Genomic DNA, 19,612 nt, shown 5'->3' with positions numbered 1-19,612 from the left:
AATGAATATGATGGGGGAATGCCTGCCATACATGGTAATGCCATAGCCATGTTGGCTTCTGACATTACTGTGATTGGGCGGTCGCATTGTGTCATCGAGTCTTATATTAGATCTGGTGATGCAATGCTCGGCACACTGTTCTCCGCAATCAGTTTAGGGAGAGTTGTTAGAGAAGGGAGAGCTGAATTTAGAGCAGTCAAATAGGCAGTGTTGTATCGGTATTGCAGTAATTGTATACCGTTGTTGCACCACTAAAACAAGTCCTTTTCAGAGCTACATATTGTCTCTTTCTTCAGTAAAACCACTGATACCTAGAGTCATTGTAGGCATAGCTGGTGGAGGAGGGATAGTTTAGTATTAGAGGCATATAGGCAGGGTTTGTTGCCTTAAAGTCATTCTATACCTTTATTGCTGCTGCAACCTAAAACCAAATGTCTTTTTCAGGGCCATATACTGTACTTCCTTGTAGTAAAACTGCTATTACCTGCATTAACTTTAGAGATAGCTGCTGGAGGAGGCATAGTTTGGGATAAGAGCAGGCATATTGGCAGGATTTATTGTCTGTCAGGTTCTATATTAATACTGCTGTTGCAACCTAAAACCAAAAGTCCTTTTCAGGGCTACATATTGTCCTGCTACCTGCAGTCAGTGTAGAAATAGTTTAGGATTAGAGACATATAGGCAGGGTTTATTAATTTACAGTCCTTCTATAATTATAGTGCTGCTGCAACCTAAAAACAAAAGTCCATTTCAGGGCTAAATATTTTCTGTTCCCTATTAATAGCAGAAAGTTTGCAGGCATACACAGAATCAACCTATAGTAAAATGTGAAAGGCATGGTAGTGGACATGTGGCTAATGGTGCATGGAGAGGCCAAGTAGCAGGAACACAACCAAGATGCTCATCTATGAAACCTAGCTTCTTGTCCCACCTTGCAAGGGGGTGCAGAAAACAACTCTTTAAACCAAAACAGTGCAAACAGGTGGTCAGTTGGATGGCAGATAATGCTTCCAGTGTGTTTCCGAGCACCACCCTATCTTCCACATGAACCAATCTCACTAGCCAAGAGTCTGGACCACATAATCCTCACTCTGACCCTCCTTCCTCCCACCATGTTGAGCCCCAGGAGACAAGCAATCCCATACTAGGACACTACGAAGAGCTCTTTACATTTTCATTTATTGATTCTGGGCCCCTTGACCTGAACGTTTCAGGAAGAACATGAGGAGATCTTGTGTAGTGATGCTAAAATATTTGAGCAGCCACGGTCAGAAGTCGACAACAATGGGGAACAGCAATTAGTGCCTCAAGAGGTAGATGATGATGAAACTCAGGTGCCAACAAGTGATGTTGTTAAGTTAACAAGTCAGGAGGACCAGAGTATTGAAGTGGAAGTCGAGGTCATGGTAAATGAAGTCACTGGGAGGGTGCCATGCAGAGAAAGGACAGCAGCACAGAGGGGGAGAAATCTGTAGCACCGCAACAGGCAGGAAGAAGCAGTTGGGTGGCCAGAAGGAGAAGGCAGGCAACTGTTCCCCATAGCACTCACACAAGGTAAATTCCAAGGACAAGAGTTAGGTGTTCCACTGGCTGACGCTTTTTTCATGAAAGTGCGGATGACAAAAGAACGGTCATTTGCAACCTGTGCCATACCAAGATCAGTAGGTGCCTGACCACTAACAGCCTGACCACCATCAGCATGCTCAGGCACATGTTATCAAAACACCCAATTAGATAGGCCGAATGCCTGAGTTCACAATCAGTGTCTGCTGGGGACACCAATGCTTTTTCCCCTGTGCTACATCCTTGTCAATGCCCTGTCCAGAAACAAGCATGGATGCATCCTGCCCTGCACCTGCCGCTGCATATTCACAAGCACTATCAGCAGCCAAGTCTGGGTTCCTTAATCCAAGGCAGCAATCAGCTTGTCCCTACCCCAAGCCTTGGAATGCAAGTGGAAATACCCAGCCACTTATCTACAGGCTCAAACACTAAACGGGCACATTTCCAGACTTCTTGCCCTGGAAATTTTGCCGTGTAGGCTCATGGACATGTGGCGCCCCTGACCTGGTCAGGCACCACTGAGTACTGCACCCATGCTGGGGACAGTACAAAACAGGTAATCCAGAAGGCTGACCGAGGTGTGACTACACAGGCGCATAGTGATCAGGTCTCACACATTTACCTTTGAGAGGACCCCTGGGGATCCCAGGAGGGGGCGAAGCCTCCATCTCCACTCGAGGGGTGTGGTAGAGAGCCTGGTTGCTAGGTGACGTAGGCAAGAACAGGAGAGGAGGGAAGAGTGAGCCGAAGACAGTTGAGTGGTGAAGTTCAGGGAGGGCAGAAGCAGACCCTGTAGCTCTACACAATTCTGACAACGTACGCGCAGTGACTACCGACGGGGGAGAACGGTCACCTGGTAGTGCTGCCCGAAATCCACACACGGCTAAAGAGAGAGCAACGGAGTGGAAAGTAAGGAGACTGTCAGGGAGATACCAGGCCCAAACGGGTAACAGGTCCCAGTGCAGGGATAGATCCACCTGTCCTTTGCCAAACCTGCATGAGGGGGCACTTTACACCCCCAAGACAACACCACAGAGTCCGCAGCCACGTAGCCAAAGTGAGGGCCCATAGCTCACAGGAGGCAAGCAGCCGGAGTGACCTGGTCCAGGTCACAAGCAAACGGGCCAAAAAGAAGGGGAGAGAGGCACCAGCAACTTCCCTGGGCGACCCCAGCAGGGCTTCAAGCAGGGGTTACCCCAAAACACAACGGGCTAAGGAAGGCGAGTTGGTAGCCACCCTCACCAGTCAGCCTGAAGGACACCTGGTTCCAGCCTGGTTCATCCCAGCTACGCCCAGGTTACTCACCCTGCCACCATCAGTGAGTAAAAACCCCTGAAAGACATCCTGCTTGTGCGTGTGAGTCATTTTGCGGCTTGTAGTTCCACACACCTACACGGGACCCTGGGGCATGCCTCACTCTCAGGAGGCTATTACAACTGACTGCACCTACTATCAGCCCCAGGCACCCCTAACCTGCAGTGGCGGTCCCCACTGACCGCAATTCTGAGAGTGGCGTCACGACAATCAAAATAGAGGATTTCCTACCTGTGACAAGATCCAGCCGCGTGGAGTCCCTGAAGGTAATGCACCGCTGCACCGACACCGAACCTCGGGGCCCCACACATCTGGCGTCACGAACAGGATAAGGACTAGACCTGTTCAGACAGGTGACCATGTGCCTGGGCGGTCCGCTTGGAAAATTGGAAGCGCCGCCATATTGCCACCATGAAAAGCACGCTGAAAAACAACAGCAGCCCGCGCTGGGAGAAGTTACCGCCCACGAAGAGGTGTGGCTACCCAGAGATCCCCTGAAGGGTCCTGGCCTCGCAAGTGATGAGAGCGGAGGCGTTCAGAGGCGTCGGGAAAGAAAGGGAGCCAGAAGCCTGCTACTAGAAGAAGGAGACGCAGAGGAAATGGCGTCTGAACGCAGAGACCCAGAACCAGGCTCCGCTGCCTGGTGGTATCGGGAACTTGCCCAGTTTTGCGACCAACTGGAGGCCAGGGTCGTATGGCAGATCAGCGAGGGACGTACGGAGCTTATGGAGATGGCTGCAGCGGTTCAGGCCTATGAGAGGGGAACCGCACAACGAGTGCCAGACCGAGCGGCGACGACTCAGACCCCGATGATGTTACCGATGGGTGAGTCCTGTGTTGCCCCTGTCAGCGCGAGTGCCCCGACCCCTGCTGCCATGCCCGCGGTCCCTGGAGAGATGCCCGGCGCGGCGACGCTGAATCAGGCCGCAGCCACGCCAGGTGCGGCCCGCCGAGCCCAGGCCGCCGCAACGATGCCCAGCCCGGCCCGCAAAGATCCGGCTGCCACCGCGACCCTCCTCCACGCCGCAGGTGCGGCCCGCCAAGGACCGGCTGCAGCTGCGACGCCAATCCAGGCCGCAGAAGCGCCCAGCCCGGCCTGCACAGATCCCATCGCAGCTGCGACGCCAATCCAGGCCGCAGAAGCGCCCAGCCCGGCCCGCACAGATCCCATCGCAGCTGCGACGCCAATCCAGGCCGCAGAAGCGCCCAGCCCGGCCCGCACCGATCCCATCGCAGCTGCGATGCCAATCCAGGCCGCAGAAGCGCCCAGCCCGGCCCGCACAGATCCCATCGCAGCTGCGACGCCAATCCAGGCCGCAGAAGCGCCCAGCCCGGCCTGCACAGATCCCATCGCAGCTGCGACGCCAATCCAGGCCGCAGAAGCGCCCAGCCCGGCCCGCACAGATCCCATCGCAGCTGCGACGCCAATCCAGGCCGCCGCAGCGATGCCCTGCTCGGCCCGCCAAGACCAGGCCGCTGCCACGCCAGGCTCGGCCCGCCAAGACAAGACGGTACCATTATTTACCCCGGCCTGCCAGGTCAGAGCAGGCACCGCTCCCCAGCCCAAGGAAGTCCCTGCTAGGAAGTCCCTGCTGGGGGAGGACCCCGAATACTGGAAGCTGAAGGCTGATCTAGAGGCCCACTTCCCAAAGGAGATGGTGGACCGGTATCTGCTCCCTCCGCATACTCACAGGAAGACTCCTGCAACATTCATGCCAAAGGGTCCCCCGCCCTGGCCTGCTGATGAAAATCCATCCCTAGCGCTGCCACAAGAGGAGTGCCCAGAAGAACTAAGGGGGAGGGGAGGCCAGGAAGCTGAGAAGCTGACCCCAGAGCCATCAGCAGTGGATGCAGCACCAGTCCAAGAGCCAGAGATGCTGCCGTACTCCCGCTGGGATGAAGAGGACCCGACATCCTCCGCTGAGGAAGATTTGTCCAGATACCTCACCTGGGAGCCTGCAAGCGGTGAGGTGGCAGCCAGGCAGGACCCAGCCCGCAGGACACGGCGCCGCAGCAGGACAAGGGATCCACCTGCACAGCAGTCTCCCGAGGAGAAGGACGAGGTCACGGCCAGAGACTTAGAGGAAAAGCGGTCCCTGAGAAGGGCCAAAATCGCAGGTCAGAGGCCCACTTTGTCGAGGAGTTGTAGAAGACTTCAGTCTAAGGTCTGGATATGGCTTTATAGTAGCACCTGGTGTAAAAGAGGGCATCTTTGTGAACAGAAGGGATGTTAGAGCACATTTACCTAGAGGACATCCAGGAAGAAACCTACAGATAGGAGACCCAGTAGAATTTACAAAGCACCAAGGAGAACGCGGATGGCACGCACTAGATGTCACACCCTGCCCCAGAAATCCCTACAGTAAACCTGCTATCTCAACAACAGAAGATGAGGATACAGAAAAAGAAACAGACGACAGAAACATAGAAAATGTCAGGTGCCAAAGCCCAATAGGCAAAAGCCCTGGTGGAATGGAGTAGAGAAAAGTAAAGAAAACTACAGCAGTTTGAAAAGTTTTGCAACGTTCAAGTTTAAGCACGTGCCCACATGAACTTGTGTGAGAAACCCTTTTGCACTTTAACCCATGAACCTTAAGGCTATGAACTGGCTATAGCCACAAACTCTCGCAGTGTTTATTGTTACCCCAGAGGTACCACCACTACCAGGGAGCACGCCTGTTTATGGGGCCTGGCTCTCCACCACAAAGAGGGTACCTGGTCAGCACCAACTGTGGAGGCCGCCTCTACATCCTGCCAGAAGAGGCTGAAGGCGCGGCTCCACCAGGCCAGGTATACCCTGAAACCACCAGACCATGAAAGCCGCCTCTACATCCTGCCAGAAGTGGCTGAAGGCGCGGCCAACGGGAGAGGCAGATGGGAAGAAAGGTCTGGGGAAGCTGATGGCCCAGACCTGGTTACCAAAAGAAACCGGTGACCTGCCGCCTGAGAGGGTTTAGGGTGGGTTAACGGACTTGTGGGTGGAGGGTGGTGATGTATGGTACCTGTTGGTTTTAAAACGTTTTACCATGTTTTACTGTTTTACGCATTTTAAAATGTTGTCTTGCAGCCCGAGGACGTGCTGGTGATAACTAAGGGGGAATGTGGCGCCCCTGACCTGGTCAGGCACCACTGAGTACTGCACCCATGCCGGGGACAGTACAAAACAGGTAATCCAGAAGGCTGACCGAGGTGTGACTACACAGGCGCATAGTGATCAGGTCTCACACATTTACCTTTGAGAGGACCCCTGGGGATCCCAGGAGGGGGCGAAGCCTCCATCTCCACTCGAGGGGTGTGGTAGAGAGCCTGGTTGCTAGGTGACGTAGGCAAGAACAGGAGAGGAGGGAAGAGTGAGCCGAAGACAGTTGAGTGGTGAAGTTCAGGGAGGGCAGAAGCAGACCCTGTAGCTCTACACAATTCTGACAACGTACGCGCAGTGACTACCGACGGGGGAGAACGGTCACCTGGTAGTGCTGCCCGAAATCCACACACGGCTAAAGAGAGAGCAACGGAGTGGAAAGTAAGGAGACTGTCAGGGAGATACCAGGCCCAAACGGGTAACAGGTCCCAGTGCAGGGATAGATCCACCTGTCCTTTGCCAAACCTGCATGAGGGGGCACTTTACACCCCCAAGACAACAAAACAGAGTCCACAGCCACGTAGCCAAAGTGAGGGCCCATAGCTCACAGGAGGCAAGCAGCCGGAGTGACCTGGTCCAGGTCACAAGCAAACGGGCCAAAAAGAAGGGGAGAGAGGCACCAGCAACTTCCCTGGGCGACCCCAGCAGGGCTTCAAGCAGGGGTTACCCCAAAACACAACGGGCTAAGGAAGGCGAGTTGGTAGCCACCCTCACCAGTCAGCCTGAAGGACACCTGGTTCCAGCCTGGTTCATCCCAACTACGCCCGGGTTACTCACCCTGCCACCATCAGTGAGTAAAAACCCCTGAAAGACATCCTGCTTGTGCGTGTGAGTCATTTTGCGGCTTGTAGTTCCACACACCTACACGGGACCCTGGGGCATGCCTCACTCTCAGGAGGCTATTACAACTGACTGCACCTACTATCAGCCCCAGGCACCCCTAACCTGCAGTGGCGGTCCCCACTGACCGCAATTCTGAGAGTGGCGTCACGACAATCAAAATAGAGGATTTCCTACCTGTGACAAGATCCAGCCGCGTGGAGTCCCTGAAGGTAATGCACCGCTGCACCGACACCGAACCTCGGGGCCCCACACATCCACAGGCTTTCCAGAACCTCATGATGACGGCCATTCCTCGTTACTCTGTCCCAGCCACCACTATTTTTCCTGAGGTGCCATTCCTGCCTTACACCAGCACGTGTCCCATAAAATCACCCATGCCATCCCTCTTCTGTGTATACTCAAATGCTTGCTGCTCACAACTAAAGAGGGACAGGTGGAGATGGAGGAAGAAAGTACATAAGGGGATGCTATCCAAGCCAGCCTCATCTTATTTTCTCAGACGGGGTGATAATGAGGAGGAGGAACAGGAGATGGTTGCCTGTGCTACAGAGGGTATTGCACCGGTTTCATCCCATAAGGATGGGCTGAAGAAGAGGAGGGGATGGAGAGTCATGCTGGGGAAAGAGTACCTAGGCTGACCATATCAGCGTCCTCCGTGAGTTCTTCATACCATACAACTGTTGTATATCCAAGCTTGACACATAGCATGAACTGTCCCTCCACATCTTGGAGGTGCTCGCCTGCCCTGCAGCTAGCGTTTTGTCAGAGCGAGTTTTTAGTACTAATGTAGGCATAATAACTGATAGGCACATCAGCCTGTCATCTGAAAATGCTGACAGGCTGACTCATCAAAATAAACAAGGCCTGGATTGGCCCCATGCACCCCTTCTGACTCAAAAAGAGTATATAGTTCATTGTTTTTTCTTTTTCTTGTCCTCCTTATCCAAATTTTTAGAAGATCTTCAGGCAGCCCTTGCTCCAAGTTTTTCAAGGTGCATCACCAGGCGGCCCTCACTCCAAATTTTAAGAGGATAAACAGGCAGCCCTCAATCAATATGTCTATAGGGTCATCATGTGACCCTCGCACATAATTTTTCAAGGGTTTAATGGGAACCAAACATCAGCATTTTCCTATATAAGGTACAGCCAGTGCAGTACTTGCACTATCAGGCACATTGTGTACATACCATTAGTGGGCAGCTCGGGTGTTTAGGCTGTGAAATTCAACTTTATAAAGTTTGAAAATTCATGCACTTTTTGATTGACGTGTGCACCTCTGCTGCTAATGTCCGGGCGGGTTATGCACGTGTATCCCTGCCCCATCGCCACCTGTTCCTCCCTCCCTCTGGCCGTATGTACATTTTTAATCTTCAGTTACACGGCGTCGGATTTAGCGCCTGCGCATAGCACTCATCTCCGGCGCCGTGTTTCTGATTCAGAATCCCACAGTATTATGGAGCATGAGAGGGCAGCGCATGCGCCCTCGCTTCTTCAGATCTGTTGTGATCGCGGGAGCACGCGCGATCACAACAGGACTGTAAAACAGCTGATCTTACCGATTAGCTGCAGCAGACAATATTGTAGCAGACGTCTGCTGCAGCTAATCAGGGTAAGATCAGCTGTGCTCCAGTCCTGTTGTGACCGCACGCGCTCCCGCGGTCACAACAGATCTGAAGAAGCGAGGGTGCATGCGCCGCCCTCTCATGCACCGCTGTTACGAGGGGGACCCGGGGAAGCGTGCCAAGATGGGAAATGGACTGCTTCCGCCGGTCAAGGTCCACTGTGCGGTGTAAGGGACCGCCGCTATGGTGGGTGAAGAGTGAGCGGGTTGCTGCTAGCGATCGTCTGGAATGTCACAGACGATCTATGTACACCGATCTGCCCTAACCCGTGAGGGTTGTATGGCACAGATCTCACGGCTCGGTGTACCTGTTGCACGGGGAAGCACAGAGGTGCCCACGCACGTGTGCCAGTGGAAGTCACGAGAATATGGCACGAGGGTAGCACAGAGGTGCCCACGCACGTGTGCTTTCAATAACCAGGTGAGTCCAATGGAGACTTGAGGAGCTCACCTGGGACAGGAACACGGCCTGTTGACGGGGGTACTGCCGGAGCAGCAAGGCAGGAACACGGCCTGCAAACGAGGTACTGCCGGAGCAGCAAGGGCCAAGCCCACAAGAGACAGTAATGCCTGAGCAGTGGCGTGGCAGCACGCTGCCAGACATCCAAACATAGAAGGACGGTCGCGCGCCGCCATGATGGCAGGGGGAGCTTTTAAGGAGGTGCAGCTCCACCCGAGGGCGGGCGCGAGGCGGAGATGACGGACTTGACCCAATCAGGGTCCACGACGTCCCAGCCTGGCCAGTCAGGATTCACCACGTCACCAGCCTTGTCATCAAGCCGTGTGACGTCAGTGAGCGAATCAGGACCCACCACGCATTGCACATGCTCACCCTCCTGCCTCTGGGAAATAGAGGCGGGATCCTCGGTCTCACAATGTGGAGAGATAACGGGAATCTCACTGCTTCCCTGAGCAGTAAACCTCTGCACATTGCGCAGCCTCGCAGACCTTCGGGGCCGCTGAGCAGGAGAGTCTGCGGCAGGCCAGGAATGGGAGACCGCTTCACTCCTTGTAACAGGAGAACCACTAGGTGTCACCCTTCTGCTGCCTCTCTGAGAAGGTATCTCCTGCACACTGCGCAGTCTGGCAGACCTTCGGCACTGCAGAGCAGGTGTGCTCGTGGCAGGCAAGGAATGGGAGACTGCCTCAGTCCTTGCCTCAGGAGAGCCACGAGATGTAACATTACCCCCCCGTCTAGGTCCCCCCCCTGTCCGTGCTCGAAGGCCGCTATCAAACTCGGGGCGCGGATATGATCCTCCAACTCCCAGGATCTATGCTCCGGACCACGGCCGGCCCACTCCACGAGGTAGTACCTCTTGCCCCGTATGACTTTTGTCTCCACAAGTTTTGCCACCTCAGGGTCGTCGGACGGGGAGTCGGTTTGAGCCGGCAGGGACCCCGAGAATTTATTAAGTCGTACGGGTTTCAGGAGGGACACGTGAAAGGTGTTGGCTATAGCCCAGCGTGGAGGGAGCTGGAGTCGATATGCCACTGGGTTTACCTGCTGTAGTACTTTAAACGGACCCAGATACCTAGGGGCGAATTTGGCTGCCTGTACCCGTAGGTTAACATTCTTAGAGGACAGCCATACTAGGTCACCAGGGGCGAAGGATGGTGCAGGGCGGCGGCGAACATCAGCCGTTGTCACCATCCGGTCTTTAGCCCTTTTAAGAGCCTCTTGGGTGTCATCCCAGATCTCCCGGGCCTTGGTCGCCCAATCCTCCACTCTAGTATCGGGTGACGTAATGGGCATCGGAACCGGGATTCTGGGATGTTGTCCGTTATTGAGTAGGAACGGAGTCTGGCCAGAGGATTCATGGACCGAATTGTTAATGGCAAATTCGGCCCAAGGAAGGAGGTTAGCCCAGTTGTCGTGGTGCGCGGATATAAAATGGCGGAGGTAAGTTACCAAGGTCTGATTAGTCCTCTCCACTAGTCCATTGGTCTCGGGATGGTATGCGGAGGAGATGTTCAGCTCTATCTGCAGGAGCTTACAGAGCTCTCTCCAGAAGCGAGACGCGAACTGGGGACCCCGGTCGCTCACCACCTTGTCAGGCATGCCATGCAACCTAAATACATGCCGAATGAACAAGGTGGCGAGAGCACGTGACGTCGGGAGTCGTGGGAGAGGCACCAAGTGGACCATTTTAGAGAAGTGGTCCGTGATGACCCATACGACCCTGTGCCCTGCTGACTTGGGCAGATCTCCCAGGAAGTCCATCCCCACCACTTCCCAGGGACGATCCGGCACTGGCAGTGGGTGAAGAAGACCTGCCGGTCTCTGCCGGGACGGCTTATTCCGAGCACACGACATACAGGCTCCCACATATTCCTGTATGTCCTGGGGTAGTCTCGGCCACCAATAATGCCTGGTCACCAGGTCTCTGGTCCTTTTGACCCCGAAGTGACCCCTTGGAGGCATGGGCCCACAATAGCACCTCGTTCCGTAGTTCAGGGGGAACGAGGGTTTTGCCAGGTGGCACCTGGTCCAAAGAAGTGGGAGTGACCATCCTCAAGCTGTCCGGGGGTAGTATAAGACGAGGCTCCTCCTCGTCCTCCTCCAACACAACCATACAACGTGACAAGGCATCGGCCCGTACGTTCTTCTCACCGGCCAGGTGGCGGATAATAAAGCGGAACCGGGAGAAGAATAAAGACCAACGGGCCTGCCTTGGGTTCAGGCGTTGTGCTGTCTGGAGGTATGTGAGGTTTTTGTGGTCAGAAAAAACCTCAAATGGATGCTTCGCACCCTCCAGGAGATGCCGCCATTCCTGGAATGCTAGTTTCATCGCCAGTAACTCCCTATCCCCTATGGAGTAGTTCCTCTCGGCCGGAGAAAAGGTCTTGGAGAAAAAGAAACACGGATGTTTCCTTCCTCGTTCGTTTTTCTGGTACAGGACTGCACCTGCACCGACCGAAGAGGTGTCTACCTCCAGTAGGAAGGGTTTGGAGATGTCTGGACGATTAAGGATGGGAGCTCTGGAGAAGTGAGTTTTGAGAGTGTGAAATGCCTCTACCGTTTCCCGTGTCCATGCTTTGGGATTAGCGCCCTTGCGGGTAAGGGCAATGATGGGTGCTGCCACCGTCGAGAAGTTGGGAATGAACTGGCGATAATAATTGATAAACCCCAAGAATCGCTGGATCGCCTTCAGCGAGCGGGGCTCAGGCCAGTTCATCACTGTCTCCAACTTCCCCAGATCCATTGCTAACCCCTGACTGGACACTATGTACCCCAGGAACGGCAAGGATTCCTGTTCAAAAACGCACTTTTCCAGCTTAGCATATAACGAATGGGTGCGGAGCCTCTTAAGTACTCGGATGACATCCCTCCGATGGGTGGTAAGATCGGGGGAGAAGATAAGAATGTCATCCAGGTATGCAACCACGGAAAGATACAAATCCCGGAAAATGTCATTCACAAAGTCTTGAAATACGGCGGGGGCATTGCAGAGTCCGAAGGGCATTACTAGATACTCGTAGTGACCGTCCCTGGTGTTAAAGGCGGTCTTCCACTCATCGCCCTTTCGGACTCGCACTAGATTATACGCCCCGCGTAGATCCAGCTTTGTGAAGACCTTTGCCCCGCGGAATCGATCAAATAGCTCAGTAATGAGGGGCAAAGGGTATTTGTTCTTGATTGTGATTGCATTTAATCCCCTGTAATCGATACAGGGGCGCAGATCCCCTTCCTTCTTCTGCACAAAAAAGAACCCTGCACCAGCCGGGGAAATAGACTTGCGAATGAACCCCTTCGCCAGGCTGTCCTGAATATATTTGGACATAGCCTCCGTCTCTGGAGCAGAGAGTGGATACACTCTGCCCCTAGGGGGCTCGGAGCCTGGCTTCAGGTCTATTCGGCAATCATATGGCCGGTGGGGAGGAAGAGTATCTGCGGCCCTTTTGGAAAAGACATCCCTGTAGGCCTCATAAGGTGTCGGTAAACCCGGCCCCTCAGTATTCCCTGAGGACCCAACCGACCTAATGGTAGCGGGTGGTTCGGTAGTCACGAGGTGCGCTCTACAGGATCCTGCCCAGGATGAGATCTCCCCTGTTGCCCAGTTGAGTATAGGAGCATGCTGTCTCAACCAGGGAAGGCCAAGTAGGATCTCATCCGTCCCACCTGGAAGCACCAGGAAGGACACCTGCTCATGGTGTCCCGGTGGTACATCCATCCTGAGAGGGATGGTGATCTGGGTGATAGGATCGAGTAGTATGGACCCGTCGACTACCCGGACCCTGAGTGGCTTGGGCAACAGAACCAGGGGAACTGAGTATCGGGTTGCCAGGGAGGTCGAGATGAAATTGCCTTCAGCGCCTGAGTCCAAGCAAGCCAGGGCAGAGAAGAGAGTAGTGCCGAACTGCAACTGGGCGCTGATAGTCAACCTAGAGGGAGAAGTAGCGTCTAGAGTCCCCCCTCTGATGGAAACTAGACGCTGTCTTTTCCCGACGGTTTGGGACATAGGGTAGCTATGTGTCCCCTCTGCCCACAGGAAAAGCAGATGACACAAGACCGAGAACCTGGGGTAGAGGAGACCACCTTGGACACCTCCATTGACTCCACGGAGTCGCCTACAGGACTGGCTGGGGGACCTGTCTGATGGAAGACGGGAGTCAGACGCTTTTTAGGCCGAGAAGACGTGGGTGCTGAAGAGACCTCGAGCCTTCGCTCCGCCTGGCGGATGTCTATGCGAGAGGCAACCTGAATCAAGGACTCTAAAGTGGCAGGCACCTCACGTGTGGCCAGTGCGTCTTTGACAAACCCTGCCAGGCCCTCCCAAAACACAGGGACAAGGACCTTATCCGGCCAGTCCAGCTCTGCGGCCAGTGTCCTAAAGTGTACAGCAAAGTCCCCGACTGAAGCAGACCCTTGCCGAAGTCGTAGGAGGCGCAGCGCGGAATCGTGGGTGACTTGAGGCCCGAGGAACACCATTCTCATGGCCCCAAGATAAGCTGCTAAGTTATTCACCACACGATCTCCGCGCTCCCACAACGGCGTGGACCACTTCAGCGCTCTCCCTGTGAGCAGGGACTGGACGAAGGCTACCCTCGCCTTCTCGGTAGCGTAAAGAGTCGCGGACAGCTCTAAGTAGGTGGTAACCTGGTTTATAAAACCACGGCACTCAGAGCTGTTGCCGCTAAAGCGCTCTGGAAGCGCAAGGCGAGGAGACCTTCCGCCCAATAGCACAGCCTGGGTAGCCGCCTGGGTGGTGACTGTCGTCAGAGTAGTCTTATCGGAGGAAGACTGCTCCACTGCTGCCAATCGTGACTCCAACTGCTGCACATAACGCAGCAACTGCTGCTGCTCTTCAGCCATAGCCAGACCTTTGGCGCGACCATAATGTTATGAGGGGGACCCGGGGAAGCGTGCCAAGATGGGAAATGGACTGCTTCCGCCGGTCAAGGTCCACTGTGCGGTGTAAGGGACCGCCGCTATGGTGGGTGAAGAGTGAGCGGGTTGCTGCTAGCGATCGTCTGGAATGTCACAGACGATCTATGTACACCGATCTGCCCTAACCCGTGAGGGTTGTATGGCACAGATCTCACGGCTCGGTGTACCTGTTGCACGGGGAAGCACAGAGGTGCCCACGCACGTGTGCCAGTGGAAGTCACGAGAATATGGCACGAGGGTAGCACAGAGGTGCCCACGCACGTGTGCTTTCAATAACCAGGTGAGTCCAATGGAGACTTGAGGAGCTCACCTGGGACAGGAACACGGCCTGTTGACGGGGGTACTGCCGGAGCAGCAAGGCAGGAACACGGCCTGCAAACGAGGTACTGCCGGAGCAGCAAGGGCCAAGCCCACAAGAGACAGTAATGCCTGAGCAGTGGCGTGGCAGCACGCTGCCAGACATCCAAACATAGAAGGACGGTCGCACGCCGCCATGATGGCAGGGGGAGCTTTTAAGGAGGTGCAGCTCCACCCGAGGGCGGGCGCGAGGCGGAGATGACGGACTTGACCCAATCAGGGTCCACGACGTCCCAGCCTGGCCAGTCAGGATTCACCACGTCACCAGCCTTGTCATCAAGCCGTGTGACGTCAGTGAGCGAATCAGGACCCACCACGCATTGCACATGCTCACCCTCCTGCCTCTGGGAAATAGAGGCGGGATCCTCGGTCTCACAATGTGGAGAGATAACGGGAATCTCACTGCTTCCCTGAGCAGTAAACCTCTGCACATTGCGCAGCCTCGCAGACCTTCGGGGCCGCTGAGCAGGAGAGTCTGCGGCAGGCCAGGAATGGGAGACCGCTTCACTCCTTATAACAGGAGAACCACTAGGTGTCACCCTTCTGCTGCCTCTCTGAGAAGGTATCTCCTGCACACTGCGCAGTCTGGCAGACCTTCGGCGCTGCAGAGCAGGAGTGCTTGTGGCAGGCAAGGAATGGGAGACTGCCTCAGTCCTTGCCTCAGGAGAGCCACGAGATGTAACACACCGCCCTCTCATGCACCATAATACTGTGGGCTTCAGAAACATGGCACCAGAGATGAGTGCTATGCGCAGGCGCTAACTCCGACGCCGTGTAACTGAAAATTAGAAATTTACATACGGCCAGAGGGAGGGAGGAACAGGGGGTGGGGGAGGGTTGCGGGGATACACGTGCATAACCTACCTGGACATTAGCAGAGAGGTGCACACTCAATCAAAAAGTGCATGAATTTTCAAACTTTATAAAGTTGAATTTCACAGCCTAAACACCCGAGCTGCCCACTAATGGTATGTACACAATGTGCCTGATAGTGCCAGTACTGCACTGGCTGCACCTTATATAGGAAAATGCTGATGTTTGGTTCCCTTTAAGATGCCCTCCTTCATAATAGTTTCAGAATGTACAGTATAGACCAAAGGTTTGGACACACCTTCTCATCTCTAGAACAACTGTTAAGAGGAGACTTTTTGCAGCAGGCCTTCATGGTAAAATAGCTGCTAGGAAACCACTTCTAAGGACAGGCAACTAGCAGAAAAGACTTGTTTGGGCTAAAGAACACAAGGAATGGACATTAAACCAGTGGAAATCTGTCCTTTTGTCTAATGAGTCCAAATTTGAGATCTTTGGATCCAACCACCTTGTCTTTGTAGAAAAGGTGAATGGATGGACTCTACATGGCTGGTTCCCACCATGAAGCATGGAGGAGGAGGTGTGATGGTGTGGGGGTGCTTTGCTGGTGACACTGTTGGTCATTTATTCAAAATTGAAGGCATACTGAACCAGCATGGCTACCACAGCATCTTCTAGCGGCGTGCTATTCCATCCAGTTTGCCTTTAGTTGAACCATAATTTATTTTTCAACAGGACAATGACCCCAAACACACCTCCAGGCTGTGTAAGGGCTATTTGACTAAGAAGGAGCGTGATGGGGTGCTACACCAGATGACCTGGCCTCCACAGTCACCAGACCTGAACCCAATCGAGATGGTTTGGGGTGAGCTGGACAGCAGAGTGAAGGCAAAATGGCCAACAAGGGCTAAGCATCTCTGGGAACTCCTTCAAGAATGTTGGAAAACCATTTCCGGTGACTACCTCTTGAAGCTCATCAAGAGAATGCCAAGAGGGTGCAAAGCAGTAATCAAAGCAAAAGGTGGCTACTTTAAAGAAACTAGAATATAAGACATATTTTCAGTTGTTTCACACTTTTTTAAGTATTTTATTCCACATGTTTTAATTCATATTTTTGATGCCTTCACTGTGAATATACAATTTTCAGAATCATGAAAATAAAGAAAGCTCATTGAATGAGGTGTGTCCAGACATTTGGTCTGTACTGTGCATGAGGCCTATCTATACAATTCTTTTACATATATAGATGTATACCCCAAAGGGGTAAATGTTTTTCAGCTCTTGCATAGGCTTTACCAGTATAGCAGTAACAATCCTTAAAAAATGGGGAAAAAAATGTTTTCTGAGGTGATCCTCTACATGTCTTTCAGAGTGTTTTGCAGTCCCTACTTCTAATGTTTGGCAAGCTTTACACTTAATGCATAGGCTTTATGAATCTAGGAGATCCACTACTTAACAGTTTTAACAGAATGTGTATGAAGTCCTCCTATATGTTTAATACAGAGTGTATCGGTGTTTCTTTTCCTTCTATTCTTTTGGCAGTTCTTTTACTGTCCACATAGGCTTTGTGATTTTCAGAGTCTCTCCTGTATATTAAACAAGATGAGTCTGACTTGTCACTAGAGATGAGCGGTGGTCGAATCAAAGCGTTCGCCAATTTCAAATTCGAGTTGTTTTTGGCGATGTTCGAGTCGATCAACGAACTCGACTGATTTGCTTAACGTTCGAGAATTCAAGGTTATGTTCGATAACGGTTTGATCACCAAAAGCATAGCTGTAGCTTTTTACAGCTACGTGTGCAGGGAGCCAGTGCTGGCAGCCTGCGGTAAGCTGGTAACCAGGGTACATATCCGGTATCTAAGCAAAAAGCTTTGCTTAGTAACCCGATGTGTACCCTGGCTACGTGTGCAGGAAGCCAGCTCTGGCAGCCTGAGAGGGGCGTACGCTGGTAACCAGGGTACATATCGGGTATCCAACCAAGGTGCTTTGCTTAGTAACCCGATGTGTACCCTGGTTACCAAGCACAGCGTCTTTACACGGGTTGCTGGTGGCTGGTGGCTCGTTGCTATGGTGATCTGCCTGATTGACAGCTCCCCAGCGACCATGTAGCGACGCACCAACGATCCCTGCCAGGTCGGCTCGCTGGTCGGATCGTTGGTGCGTCACTATGTGTGACGGGACCCTAAGCGTTTCTATGACTATAAACACAGCTATAAACGCAAGGGGTGGGTAGTACAATCACGTGGACAGGAGGAGGATTCCTTGTCTTGGTAAACACAGAGGAGTGGATCCTCCCGGTACCGCCACCCCTGCTTCCACCTCCCGTCCGGCGCCATGTCCAGACAGGAGGTGGAAGCAGCTGCGAAATCAAAAGTGAACAGTAGAAAAAAAAAATATCATATTCACCTGTCTGCAGACTCCCGAGACACGTCCACTCCCAGCTTCTCTTCCCGATACCGCCACCCCTGCTCCGGCTGTGTGCAGACTCCCGGGCACGTCCAATGGCTGCAGGACTTGGCGATGATCAGCTGATGCAGTCATCTGACGGCATCAGCTGATCTTATAAGTGCAGCTGTGAGGCCGACTTTTTACCACCCGGCCAGCTAAACTATCAGCTGATGCCGTCAGGAGACATCATCAGCTGATTACCGTCGGATCCTGCACCGATCGGACGGGAGTCTGCACAGAAGTGTGTAGTTTGTTTTTTTTCCACTGATGCATCAGCTGATTTTATAAAAGCTGTTTGTACAATCAGCTGATGTGTCATGTGATTCACATCCTTGAACCTGACACATCATCAGATCGGTATACCTTCCAGCAAACCGATCAGATGATATTGGATCCTGATTGGATGGCGCGGGACCCTTGACCTAGGATTACTGCAAAGGAGGGAGGGCTCTTTATTTCAATAAAGATGGAGTCACTAATTGTGTTGTGTTTTATTTCTAATAAAAATATTTTTCTGTATGTTGTGTTTTTTTTTTTTTCTGTACTAGAAATTCATGGTGGCCAAGTCTAATATTGGCGTGACACCATGAATTTCGGGCTTAGGTCCAGTTGATAATATACAGCTAGCCCTAACCCCATTATTACCCAGCGAGCCAACTGTCACCAGGGCAGCTGGAAGAGTTGGATACAGCGCCAGAAGATGGCGCTTCTATGAAAGCGCCATTTTCTGGGGCAGCTGCGGACTGCAATTCGCAGCAGGGGTGCCCAGAAAGCTTGGGCACCCTGAGCTGCGGATTCCAATCCCCAGCTGCCTAGTTGTACCTGGCTGGACACAAAATTTGGGCGAAGCCCACGTCATTTTTTATTTTTATTATTTCATGAAATTCGTGAAATATTTAAAAAAAAAAAAAAAGCGCTTCCCTATATTTTTGGTTCCCAGCCGGGTACAAATAGGCAGTTGGGGGTAGCTGCCTGCTGTACCTGGCTAGCATACAAAAATATGGCGAAGCCCACGTATTTTTTTGGAGGGCAAAAAACTCCTGCATACAGTCCTGGATGTAGTATGCTGAGCCTTGTAGTTCTGCAGCTGCTGTCTGCTCTCCTGCATACACTAGTGGATTAAGTATGCTGAGCCTTGTAGTTCTGCTCCCCCTGTCTCTCCCTCCAGCATACAGTCCTGGATGGAGGATGCTGAGCCTTGTAGTTCTGCAGCTGCTGTCTGCTCTCCTGCGTATACTAGTGAATGGAGCAAGCTGAGCCTTGTAGTTCTGCTCCCCCTGTCTCTCCCTCCAGCATACAGTCTTGGATGCAGCATGCTGAGCCTTGTAGTTCTGCAGCTGCTGTCTGCTCTCCTCCATACACTAGTGGATGAAGTATGCTGAGCCTTGTCGTTCTGCTCCTCCTGCCTCTTCCTCCAGCATACAGTCCTGGATGGAGCATGCTGAGCCCTGTAGTTCTGCAGCTGTCTGCTCTCCTGCATACACTAGTGGATAATGAAGAGCATATTGAAGATGGAAATTACATCAGACTTTTTTTTTCTTTTTTTTTCAACAATCTTTAAAAACCCATAAAAATGCAGTGAGCAAAAACGCAGCAAAAAATGCACAAAAACGCATTTTTTGATGCGTTTTTTAAGATGCTGCATTTTAGTGTTTTTTGTGGGAATTAAATAACGCACAAAAAAGCGCAGTGTGTGAACTTACCCTAAGCAATTCTATGACTATAAACACAGATATAAACGCAAGGGGTGGGTAGTACAATCACGTGTACAGGAAGAGGATTCCTTGTCTTGGTAAACACAGAGGAGTGGATCCTCCCGGTACCGCCACCCCTGCTTCCACCTCCCGTCCGGCGCCATGTCCAGACAGGAGGTGGAAGCAGCTGCGAAATCAAAAGTGAACAGTAGAAAAAAAATATATCATATTCACCTGTCTGCAGACTCCCGAGACACGTCCACTCCCAGCTTCTCTTCCCGATACCACCACCCCTGCTCCGGCTGTGTGCAGACTCCCGGGCACGTCCAATGGCTGCAGGACTTGGCGATGATCAGCTGATGCAGTCATCTGACGGCATCAGCTGATCATATAAGTGCAGCTGTGAGGCCGACTTTTTACCACTCGGCCAGCTA

This window comes from Anomaloglossus baeobatrachus, chromosome 8 (genome assembly GCF_048569485.1).
Source record: "Anomaloglossus baeobatrachus isolate aAnoBae1 chromosome 8, aAnoBae1.hap1, whole genome shotgun sequence".
Classification (NCBI taxonomy): domain Eukaryota; kingdom Metazoa; phylum Chordata; class Amphibia; order Anura; family Aromobatidae; genus Anomaloglossus; species Anomaloglossus baeobatrachus.
This window is presented reverse-complemented; position numbering follows the sequence as displayed.